General features: G+C 46.9%; 1 protein-coding gene across 1 annotated transcript in view; it reads left to right on the top strand.

The window, feature by feature from the left end:
• LIMD1 (LIM domain containing 1) overlaps positions 1–12411 on the top strand; it is a 72926-nt gene that overhangs the window by 37422 nt on the left and 23093 nt on the right. The gene's annotated exons all lie outside the window — the stretch shown is intronic.

Below are 12411 nucleotides of genomic sequence, written 5' to 3'. Positions count from 1 at the left end.
TCAGTCCTGGCAGTTCATTAGAATCATGGGAGGGTTGGGGGGAGAGATTTTAAAGGCCAGTGATGGACTTCCCTGGTGGCACAGTGGTTAAGAATCCGCCTGCCAGTGCAGTGGACGCGGGTTTGAGCCCTGGTCTGGGAAGATCCCACATGCCGCAGAACATCTAAGCCCGTGCGCCACAACTATTGAGCTTGTGCTCTAGAGCTCGCGAGCCACAACTACTGAGCCCGTGTGCCACAACTACTGAGCCTGTGCTCTAGAGCTTGCGAGCCACAACTACTGAGTCCGTGTGCCACAACTACTGAAGACTGCGTGCTTAGAGTCCGTGCTTCACAGAGAAGCCACCGCAATGAGAAGCCCGCGCACCGCAACGAAGAGTAGCCCCCGCTCGCCGTAACTAGAGAAAAGCCCACGCACAGCAATGAAGATCCAATGCAGCCAAAAAAAATAAATAAATAAAGCCAGTGATGCCCCAGCCCCACCCTGACCAGCAGAATCAGAAGCCCTAGGGGTGAGGTTTCTAGAGTGGAGCACATGTATTGTTTCTAAGCTCCTCCGGTGACTCCCAGGTGTGCCCAGAACCGAGTACCTGGGAATAGTGCCAAGCTTCTCATTTTAGAAGCCTCCGGAGACGGAAAGAGGAGGGACTTTCTCGGCTGGTTTGTGGCACAAGAGCCCTCTGGTTCCCAGTCTGAAGTTCACCAGGTGGGCATGGGCCTGCCATGCCTTGGTGGCACAGGCATATGCCCGGTTCCAAACCTTAGGCTTCATCCTCACTGTGATTTCCCATAAAACACATGCCTAAGAATTTCCGCCTTGATCGTTACTCACCTTTGTAGGGAAAATTGTGAAAGACTTTGAGATGGATCACAGAGTCTCCCGAGCGTCCGCAGTGGAAATGTAGGAGTTTTCTGGTTATTGGATTCCCAGGGTCTCTGGGCCTTTCCTTGCCTTTGAGCTGTGTTACACTCTGTAAGTTGCAGAATCTTGACGGCAAGGCCCGTGATTCCTGTCCACAGCAACACAAACTGTGTCTGGCAGAGATTGACCAGTTTTGCACCCATTAAGCAAATTTACTTCAGCATTTCTGATGGCCTGCATGTGGATGGTTCTTTGCTGTCTCCCAGTTGTAACATCTTATTGGTCTCTTATTCAATGATGAATTAAATAAAATCTTTGACCTGTGTTTGCGTTTTATCTGTCAAGAGTTGTGATCACACCTTCTTTTAAAAATTATCTTTGACTTTTGGCTCCTGTAACTGTTTCTTAATATTTGCTCTACCAGTGGCTGCTTAACTAGCTGGCAGTTCCTTAATGGGCTGAGTTTATTGTCAAATTATGACAAACACAAACACTCAGGAAGACAGCTGCTTTGGGATTTTGCTTGTTCTAGCATTTAAGGCCCTTGTGGTCTGGTCTGTGTTTTATTGCTTCCTACTTCCTTATCACAGTGAGACAATTTGTCTCTTCCCCATTCACTCCCTGGAACCTCCTTTCCCCACTCACTTCGTGCATTTAAATTCTGTCCAGCTTTTAGGACCCAGCTCCAATGCCTCCTCTTCCAGGAAGCCTTCCTTGTTCCCCAAGCAGGAAAGAACCGTTTCTCCTGAACTAGGCATGCCCTACCTTCTCACATAAACAATGAACCACTGTCTGCGATTCTGGTGCTGCCAGCAAACCAGGCCCTAGAGCAGAGTTGCTGAAGGAAGCTCTGAGTTCCATCAGAAAGTGAGTGTGGTGGCATTCCTGTTGTGGGTAAACATACAGCTTCCTCCCCACTCACAGGGAGCAGTTGGAGACCCAGGCACGTGCCTGAGCAGCTTCTCGTGGACGCCAGAAGTGACTTGCCTTTGTTCAGTTAACTTACTGCTGCCAGTAACTGCTTTCAGCAGAAGGAGGTGCCAGGGTGGCCCACGTCCTGCCCCTGCGAGTCCTCAAGGATGTCTGCATGAGCCTCGGCGCGTGGACACAGCACAGTGGGGGCCGGGTTCTTATCCAGTCCGTCCCCTCCTTCGTTGGGGAAGAGAAAATTGGGGTCAGAGAGGGAAAGAGACTTCTCGAGGTTGAAAACCTAGCAGTTGAGCTGAATCCATGGCTCCTGAATCCAGATTAGGTTAGCCTTGCACATCCGTTTGTCTGGTTGGTTACAGTGTGTGTGAGAGCGTACTGTATATATGTGTGTGAGTGTGTTTTCCCATTTCATTTATGAGAATAATCTAGCCTGAAACACCGTGAAGATGTATTTCTGTAGGTACACACACATGCACACACACCGGCACGTGCACACACTCACTTCTTGGGTCTTATTGATACTTTATTAAAACATAATATCGGGATCTTATTGAGAGCTCACATGCACTTACAAGGCCAGGCCAAGGCCCGACTGATTTGATCAGTAAAGATAAAACAAGCTACTTCTAGGTTCAGACAATTTATTCCCTTCGTGAGCAACAAAAAGGACATGAAGGTGCCTTTGTCCCCGTCCCACACCCCAAAAGGGACAACACTGAAACAAAAGGGCTGATGACTGCAGTGTAAGTTATGGGATGCTAAGTAGTCAATCCTGGACGTGGCTAAGTGGTCATGAGTCAGCAGCTCCCTTCAGAGGGGTGGGGCAGAGAGTCCTCACCTCATCACAGATGAGAGACTGTCTCGTGTCCCGGAGACAGCCCTAGAGCAGTTCCTTGCACGCCGTTCATCCTTTGTCCCAGGAGGATCCCAAGGTGTTTCACACGCCCAGACAGACCTCCGCCTCCGGATGGTGCAAGTTCTCCCGGGCACCTCGGCCAATTCCCCATCTGCCAACAATTCCCCATCTGCCAACAATTCCCCATCAAGCAACAATGTTTAGTTCATTTTTAGTTGTGGGAACAACATGACAGCCACAAAAAATTTTAAAGACGGTAACCTGGTTTGTTATCATTCTAGAACAGGTATTTTCACTAATATTTTCCCTTCGAGATTTTGTCCAGATTTATACACATTTTTTAGAGTTGTGATCATAGAGTGTAAACCAGTATTGTATCCTTTTTGATTTAATATTGTGTCATAAATTCACCCTAGTTTGTAGTCTTCTTCATAATAATCATTTTCACAGTTACATAGCTGTCACCTGAGCCGTTCCTCGGTTTGATGGCAGGGAGCGAGTGTCTCCATGTCTCGGGTTTGTTGGTTATTACACGTGGCCCCAGTGAATGTCTTTGTGCCTGTGTGCTTTTCTCCCTCTGCTGAGTTGTTTCCTTGGTGTTCGTTCCCAGAAGCAAGCATTCAGGGCACGATGCGTGGGCGTTTATGTGGTTTGTTAAAGTTCTTTTTTGACATGCTCCTCCCTCGGCAGCGGGTGTGTTTGGTTGCCATGGAGATGTGTGCTGTGGGTCTCCTTCTCCCACCTCGGCTCTGCCCACCCAAGGTGGCCAGGCCCCCCGACTGGATGCTCTCAGGAGCCGTTGGCACAGCATGGGTGGGGGAAGGGTAGGCATGGCCTTGGCCAGCAGCCATGTGCCATGTGTCTGGACACCATGTGTCAAGTGGCCTGAATGAGGAGAAGTTGGCGCCTGTCTGTGGCTCGAGAGAGGCGGAACAAGAATGAAGAAAAAGGGTGCTGGACTTGGGGGGTCAAGTGACGTCTCCTCGGCACCTTCCAGGATAGACTATGAGGCAGAGGGAGGCCAGGCTCTGTGTCCTCACCCCAGGCCGTTTTAGGCCCAGAAAGTAAGATTTTGTTCATTTTGTAAAGACTAAATAAATTACATCCTGGAGTCATGGGGAAACCAGTTTGCCATGTTCACGGCCCCTACTGCTTTTTAGCTGTGTGAGTTGGAAAACGATAGACGAGATACGACATGCTCCTCCCCAGAAGCCAGTAGACCACAAGGGTGCCCTGGTCTTTGGGGTAGGGCTTGGGGGGCAGGCAGTCCTGAGGCTGATGGGGATTATGCCCAGCACAGGCCTGAGCTCAGAGGAAGGCAGCTGGGGGCCGGATGGGGTCCACTGACAGAACAGGGCTGGGATGTGCAGGTCATGGCCAGAACAGGTGACGCTTGAGTGTTGTGACCTAGTGTTTATGTACCTGAGTTGGCGGTGCACTTAGGGAAAAAACACAACAAAAATAAGAATATATGCCACTGCCCATCCCACCTTCCCAAAACCCAACATCCATGCCTGTTAAAGGTTGTGAAGGGATTTTATAGTGAAATCTCACACATTTATTTAGACCCCATCAGGGAAAGTCTGTCTAACAGAGTTAGTGAGATCCTGCGTCCAGAACACCAGAAAGTGCCATTCCATTCCTTCAGGTAAATGAAGCAACTAGAAATGAGCCCAGAGCTGTGGGACGGAGGTTCTTAGTGAGTAAATCAGTGACTGGTGATTCATCCATCAGTGAGTTCACATCTGAAGTGCGGCAGGGTTCTTGGTGGTGGTTTTGTTTCTCTTACCAAGTCTAAGCACTGCCTCTGAAATCATGTTAACCTTTTTCATGGACTCTGTATATGCCTCCTCACCAGCCCAGCCTTTGGAGATGCCCAGATTCTGAAATAGTTGAGCCTGAGTTAGGGAGGTCTCCCTTTAATTCATGGCAGGCACGCTTTCTTAAGAGTCTTCTCAATATTTGTAAGTAATTCGCAGGTGAGCTTTCTAGCTTACTTTCGGCCTGACCCTGCCCGATCCTCTCACTCGCAGTAGCTCACTAAATCCTTATTAACAGCCCAGTGAGTTCAGCACTGTTATTACTCTCATTTCACAGACGAGCAGAGGCTTGGAGAGTTTAGTTTGCTTGTGGTTGGTTATATCGATGTTAAATAGCCTGGTTGGCACTTGAACCCAGGACCGTGTGGACCCACAGCCCTTGCTTGCAGCCACCGTATCAAATTAGCTTTGCTTAGAGAGACACTGGATCTTGCCATGACATCTCAGGTTCATCTCTGCCTGGGGGCTATGTGACAGCAAAGGTTGGGTTTGGGGATACTTTTGACTTGTGAATGCAGAAGAGTGGCCTTGTACTTGGAATAGGGGAGCTAGAATTCAGTAGTGGGTGGGATGTACCCGTAGGAGAGAAGTGGATTAAGGGCTTTGATTAGAGGTCTGTTCCTTTTTAAGGGCTTTGATCCCTGAATTTCTGAGCTGTTGAGTCATCCCAGTATTCCTCATCAGATTCAGCATTTGTGTGCGAGCTGAATGAGTCAGCTGGATCTAGGGAAAAAGCTGAAGATCAAGAAAGTGAGGAAGGGACGGTGGGCAGATACAAAGGAAATCAGCGGGTGAGGGTGAAATCAGGAAACGACCAAAATAGATGGAGCTGGGCAAAGGGCTGTGCGGGTTGCAGGAGAGCAGAGGGGTGGCTTTTACTTGACGTGTCATCAGACGGTCACTTGTCCCTTTCCAGCAAACCCAGTTCTGCTGCGTGCACCAGAATTGGGACCAGACTTGGTTTCCCAGGTCAGACTTTGTTGATGCAGTGAGAAGCCATGATGTCCCCGACAGTGAGAGAACATCAGCTTCTTCGTGCCTGTGACATTAAAGGAGTCTGGAATTTTTAAGCTATGTTGTGAGGGTGACTCCAGTGCGACCTGTATCATTAATTGCCACACCTGCATTCCAAACACTTTTCTTATATTTGCACACGCATAGTTTGGGTGGAAATCTGCACCCTTTCCTTCAGTAATCCCAGACCAACGGTGAGACTTGGTGGTACCCAGTGTGTCCTCAACTCTAAGAGCAGAATGGAGGGTGCTCTGACACGCCGGGGCTCATCACACCCTGATAAGCACATGACGTTACACTGGGTGCCTCATCTCGGACCCAGAACCCTGGATTTAGGGAGTGAGGTCTTTTACGGAAAACTGAGCTTTGTTCTGGCACCACAGTTACTGCTTGGGCCTCCTTTGTGCCCTCATCTTGCTAAGGGCATCTCTTCTCTCTTAAATGTTCTGTCTCTCAAACGTTCTCTTAAACTTCTGTCCCCACCTCTGGCCCTGCGATGGTTAATTTTATGTGTCAACTTGACTGGGCCATGGGGTGCCCAGAGTTTGGTCTAACATCATTCTGGGTGTCTGTGACGATTTCTTGATGGAGTAACAATTGGTAGACTGAGTAAAGCTCTCCCTTATGCGGGTGGTCCTCACCCAATCAGTTTTGTTCAATAGAACAAAAAGGTAGACACTTCTGGAGTGAGGGGACTTCCTCCTGCCTGACTGCCTTGAACAGGGCAGTTGTTTCCTGCCTTTGGGCTGGAGCTACACCATCACTGTCCTGGGCCTCCAGCCTGCTGACTGCAGATCTTGGGACTTGTCGATCCCCATAATCATGGGAGCCAATTCCGTATAGCCAATCAACCTCCCTCCCTCTCTCTGTCTTCCTCCTCTGCCTTCCCCGTATATATACTGGCAATTTCGTCTGCACCCAGGCTTTCTGTCAGTGCTCTGATGCCTCTGACACGGGTTGTACTATGAGCCACTGTTTGCAGAATATTTGCTTGGTCATCTCACGCCCCTCATTTGCTTCCCAGCCACACTCATTTGCACAAGAGGAAGTGGAGCCCCAGAGCGGTTGCATAGCTGGTCTGTGGGGGACTGGGGTCCCGGGTCAGGTCCAGGTGGCTCCACAGTCTATGTTTTTGCCACCTCTCTGGTCCTCACCTTTACCGAACACAAGCCCCAGTCCCGAGAAGCTTGTTCCACCTGCAGACATCCTGATTCCTGAAGTCTACAGAGCAGAGGCCCGCGCCTGCGTGACGAGCATCCCAGGGGGTCCGATGCAGTCAGCTGGGATCTTGTCTGTGGCCGTGTGACTGGCCTCACCCCCACCCACTTACCTTCATTTGTCCCCAGCTCCCTGGCTGCTTTTCTGAGCTCTAGACGTGCACCGTCCAGTAGGGTAGCCACGGCCGCATGTGACTTTTGAGTGCTTAAAACGTGGCTAGTGTGACTGTGGAGTTGACATTTTTATTGCATTTTAATTAATTCAGTTTAAATTGAAATAGCCACACGTGGCTAGTGGCTACCATATTGGACATTGTAGGTAAAGTCTCTACTCCTAAGCCATGGTTCACTTATTAATAAGAAACAATCAGTAAGTTTATTGTTTTTACTTTATGCGTCACAAAGGCAATATAGTCACATTGTAAAAAAAATATATGTGGAAGAAGAAAATCACCCATAACCCCAAACCAAACCAAAACAAAACAAAATAATGTTGGCTATACCCACATGGACATCATTTTTGCCAGGTTGTCATCACAGTACTTGCTTTTATGTTCTGTTTGTTCCATTTAGAAGTACGTCATATGCTTCTTCCTCATTGCTCTGTGGCTTTCTGTTGACTTGATGACTCAAAGCCAATGCAATCTTCCTGCCAGTTAAAGTTTGAAGGGGAAGAGAATCCTTATTACCACATGAGCCAGGCGTGGATCCTGTGATCAGGTTTTCAAGCACCAGATGCACCTCCGGGGCACTGAGCAGCCTGGGAGTCTGGCAGATCCATTGCCAGGACAGACCGTGCAAGCAGCAGCCCCTGCAGGGTCCACTGTTGGTGGGTTTGCAAGCCGGCGGGGGCCCGGGGGCCCCACTGGGGGAAGACCCTCTCTGTTCCTCCTGTGGATCACTGCTGTCCCTCCTGACTGCCTCAGGTCCTCTTTGCTGCCCTGCCCACCTCCATCCACACAGCTGGCCTTTGAGCACAGCTGTGAGGGGACCACTCCCCTGCTCTGAGACCTCAGCCACTTCTTCTCATGACATCACAGTCTGATTCCTTTACTTGACATTGAACACATTCCTTCAAGTAGTTCCAACCCTTTCTTGTGTGCTCTCTTGCCACTGTCTCCTCCACCCTGTGTCCGTCGGAACCTCCGGCCACACTAAACATCACCCACCCTTTCCTACCCCTGTCTTGTCGCCCTCACACTTCATCCCACCAGGTACGCATCACTCTGCAAGCGATGTCCTCCATTGTGATCTCTGCTGTGGCTCCTCTGATGCAGGTTTCATACACACCTTGTTCATTTACCTGTCTTGTGGTGTTTTGAATTATGATTAGATTGAAACTGTTGGCAGGGGTCTATGCCTCCCCCTCTGTGGTCAGTTTTGTGAGAACGGGGACAGTGTTTAACTGACCTTGATTTACCCTTGATCTGCCACCTTTAGTATAATGCAGGGCACACAGTTAGCACTGAAGAAATGTTGGAGGGCATAAAGGTGGCATTATCCATTACCCTGTACCCATAAGCTTTCACTCCCCATTCCCCATCCCTCTTTTTCTAGCCCTAAGCAAGCACTCCTGTATAGATTTGCCTACTCTGGATGTTTCATATAAATAGAGTCATATGTATGTGGTCTTTTGTAACTAGCTTCTTTTACTTAGCATAATGTGATCCAGAGTCATCCATGTTGTAGCATGTATCAGAACTTCATTCCTTTTATATTTATTTATTAAAATATTTATTCACGTATTTATTTATTTTTGTCTGCGTTGGGTCTTCATTGCTGTGCGTGGGCTTCCCCTAGTTGCGGTGAGCGGGGGCTGCTCTTCGTTGAGGTGCGCGGGCTTCTCATTGCGGTGGCTTCTTTTTGTTTTGTTTTGTTGCAGAGCACGGGCTCTAGGCACGCGGGCTTCAGTAGTTGCAGCCCGCGTGCTCAGTAGTTGTGGCTCATGGGCTCTAGAGTGCAGGCTCAGTAGCTGTGGCGCACAAGCTTAGTTGCTCCGCGGCATGTGGGATCTTCCTGGACCAGGGATAAACCCGTGTCCCCTACATTGGCAGACGGATTCTTAACCAGTGCGCCACCAGGGAAGTCCCTCCGTCCCTTTTTATGGCTGAATAATAATCCATCGTATGGATAGACCACATTTTATTTATCCATTCATCAGTCAGTGGACACTCGTTTCCACTTTTTGGCCATTATAAATAAGGCTGCTATGAAGATTCCTGTGCATGTTTCTGTGTGGACATATTTTTTCAGTTCTTTAGGATAGATATCTAGGAGTGGAATCGCTGTGTCATATGGTAACTCTATGTTTAACTTTTCTGAGGCACTGTTTTGCAAAACGGCTGAACCATTTTACACTCCCACCAGCAGTGTATGAGGGTTCCAGTATCTCCACATTCTTGCCAGTACTTGTGATTGTGTGACTTTGATTCTAACCATCCTAGTGAGCATGAAGTTGAATCTCAGTGTGGTTTTGATTTGCATTTCCCTGATGACTGACATGGAGCATCTTTTCATGGCCTATTTGTATGTCTTATTTGGATAAATGTCTATCCAGATCCCTTACCCTTTTTTTTTTGGCTGCACCAAATGGCATGTGGGAACTCAGTTCCCCGATCAGGGATTGAACCTGCGCCCTCTGCATTGGAAGCTCGGAGTCTTAACCACTGGACTCTCAGGGAAGGTCCCCCCTTAGCCATTTTTAATTGGGTTATTTGTCTTTTTATTATTGAGATCTAATGGTTCTTTATATGTTCTACATGTAGATATCCTGTTAGATATATAATTTACCAATGTTTTCTGTTATTCTGTGCACTGTTGTTTCACTTTCCTGATGTTATTATTTGCAGCACAGAAGTTTTAAATTTTGATATAGTCTAATCTATCTATTTTTTCTTTTGTTTCTTGTGGTTTTGGTGCTTTATCTCAGAAAACATAGACCTACCAAATGTCACAAAGATTCATGCCCTGAGAGCTATAGTTTTTAGCTCTTAGGTTGAGCTCTTGGATCTATTTTGAGTTAATTCTTGTATGTGGTTTGGGGTAGAAGTTCAGGTTCATTCTCTGGCGTGTGGATAGCCAGTTTTCCCAGCCCCGTCTGTTGAAAAGGCCGTTCTTTCTCAATTGGATTGTTGTGGCAAATTCGTCAAAAATTCATTGACCCTAAAATGTAAGGGTTTACTTCCGGTCTCTCAGTTTTCTTCCATTGCTGTAGTCAATTATCTTTTAAAGAGATTTAACTAATGAGAACAAAATCTTATTTTTCCATGCAGTTACTGTTTCTAGTCTTCTTCATTCCTTTGTTTAAATCCAGATTTTCATCTGGTACCATTTTCTTTCTCCTTAAAAGACTTCCTTTAGGGCTTCCCTGGTGGCGCAGTGGTTGAGAGTCCGCCTGCTGATGCAGGGGACATGGGTTCGTGCCCCGGTCCGGGAAGATCCCACATGCCGCGGAGCGGCTGGGCCTGTGAGCCATGGCCGCTGAGCCTGCGCGTCTGGAGCCTGTGCTCCGCAACGGGAGAGGCCACAACAGTGAGAGGCCCGCGTATCGCAAAAAAAAGACTTCCTTTAACTTTTTTTTTTTTCCTTTGGTAATGCAGATCTGCCCGTGCAGAATTGTTTCAACTTTTGAATGTCTGAATTCAGCCGTACTTCACTTTGGTTTTAAAAGATATTTTTTGCTGTGTGTGGAATTCTAGGTCGATAGTTCTTTCATTTTTAAAAAATGTTGTTTCACTGTTTTCTTACTTGCTTTGTTTTCAGTCAGAAATCCAGTGCCATCTTTATCTTTGTCTCTTTGTATGTAACATGTCTTTTTCCTCTAAGATTTTCCCTTTATCGTTGATTTTGAGAAGTTTGATCATGATGTCCCTTGGTGCACTTTTCATGTTTCTTGTGCTTGGGGTTTGTTGAGCTTTTTGGATCTGTTAGTGTATGGTCTTCATCAAATCTGGAATATTTTTGGCCATTATTTCTTCAGATTTCCTGCCACACCCTCCTTTCCCCTTCAGGGACTCCAGTGGCCCCTTGGTTCGGCATCTTGAAGTTGTCCCACGGCTCACTTTAATGGTCTTTTCTTTCTTTCTTTTTTAAAAAATTTAATTGGAGTATAGTTGATTTACAATGTTGTGTTAGTTTCAGGTGTACAGCATAGTGATTCAGTTATACATATACACATATTCATTCTTTTTCAGATTCTTTTCCCATATAGGTTGTTACAGAGTGTTAAGTAGAGTTCCCTGTGCTATATGGTGCTTTCTTGTTGATCATCTATCTTATATATAGTAGTGTGTGTATGTTAATTCCAACCTCCTAATTTATCTCTCCCCCCCCCCCATCAATGGTCTTTTTGTTTTTAGATTCTTTTCCTCTCTGTTGCATTTTGGACAGTTTCTATTGCTATGCTTTTAACGTCATAGATATTTTCTCCTGCAATGTGTAATCTGCTTTTAATCCCATTCAGTGTATCTTTCATCTGACATTTTAGTTGTCATCTCTAGCAGTTCAATTTGGGCCTCTTAAAAATATCTTCTGTGTCACTGTTTAACTTTGGGGACATATGGACTAGAATAACAATAACTCGTCCTCCTTTACTAATGCTAATGTCTGTGTCAGATCTGGGTTGATTTCCATAGATTGATTATTTTCTCCATTATGGGTTGTGTTTTCTTGCCTCTTTACATGCCTGATCATCTTTGATTGGATGCCACATGTTGTGAATCATACCTTGTTGAGTCGTAGATATTTTTACATTCCATTAAATCTTCTTGAGCATTAAATCTTCTGGGGTGCAGATAACTTATTTAGAAACAGTAATCCTTTCCAGTGTGGTTTTTATGATTTGCTAAGTGAGTTTAGAGCAGAGCTCAGTCTAGGGGTAATGATGCCCCACTCCCAGGGCAAAACCTTTCTGAGTACTTTACTCAGTGTTGCATGGATTATTATGTGTTTTCCCAGTCTGTCTGGTGGGAATAGACCGTTTCCGGCCCTTGTGCACACCAGGCACTGTTCTCTTTCATCCTTTCGGATGTCTTTTACCCCCAGCGGTGGTTATTTTCTTCACATGCATGTGCTGATCCGTGCTCTGCTAAATCCTCAGAGGAGACCCTCTGCGAATCTCCAGGATTTTTTCTCTGTGCAGCGTTCTTTCCTCTGACTCAGATGATGATGGTCTGGAATAGTGGGCATGGAAAACTGTAAGGAAAAAAAAAGACTGGGGAGTGGCTAGTGAGAAGAGGATTGCAGTGAGGAGTGGGCTACTCAGAGTGTGGTCCTCAACCAGTGCTGGCCAGTAAGGACAGAAGCACAGAAATTGAGCCTTTTCATAACACTCTCAACAGAAACTGGAAACTTTCATAACAATTTGACAGAGCATATTGAGGCTTGGATTTCATGTTTCATTTTCCCACATTATTGTATTTTACGAGAAAATAAGTCTGACAGGTGGCAATTAAAAACAAAACCCCCAAGACCTGGCCCTTTACCACAGAAAAACTGAGAAGGGAACAGTGACCTGGAGGATTTGGATAAAGAGGGAGATGGAAGTGGATGTGACTTTTAGCTTCAATAATTGAGGGTTTTTGGGCTTCCCTGGTGGCGCAGTGGTTGAGAGTCCGCCTGCTGATGCAGGGGGCACGGGTTAGTGTCCCAGTCCGGGAGGATCCCACATGCCGGGGAGCGGCTGGGCCCGTGAGCCATGGCCGCTAAGCCTGCG

The sequence above is a fragment of the Globicephala melas genome, chromosome 11 (genome assembly GCF_963455315.2).
Source record: "Globicephala melas chromosome 11, mGloMel1.2, whole genome shotgun sequence".
In the NCBI taxonomy this organism is placed as follows: Eukaryota; Metazoa; Chordata; class Mammalia; order Artiodactyla; family Delphinidae; genus Globicephala; species Globicephala melas.
The sequence above is the reverse complement of the archived record's forward strand: the minus strand, read 5'-3'. Positions and strand labels throughout refer to the sequence as shown.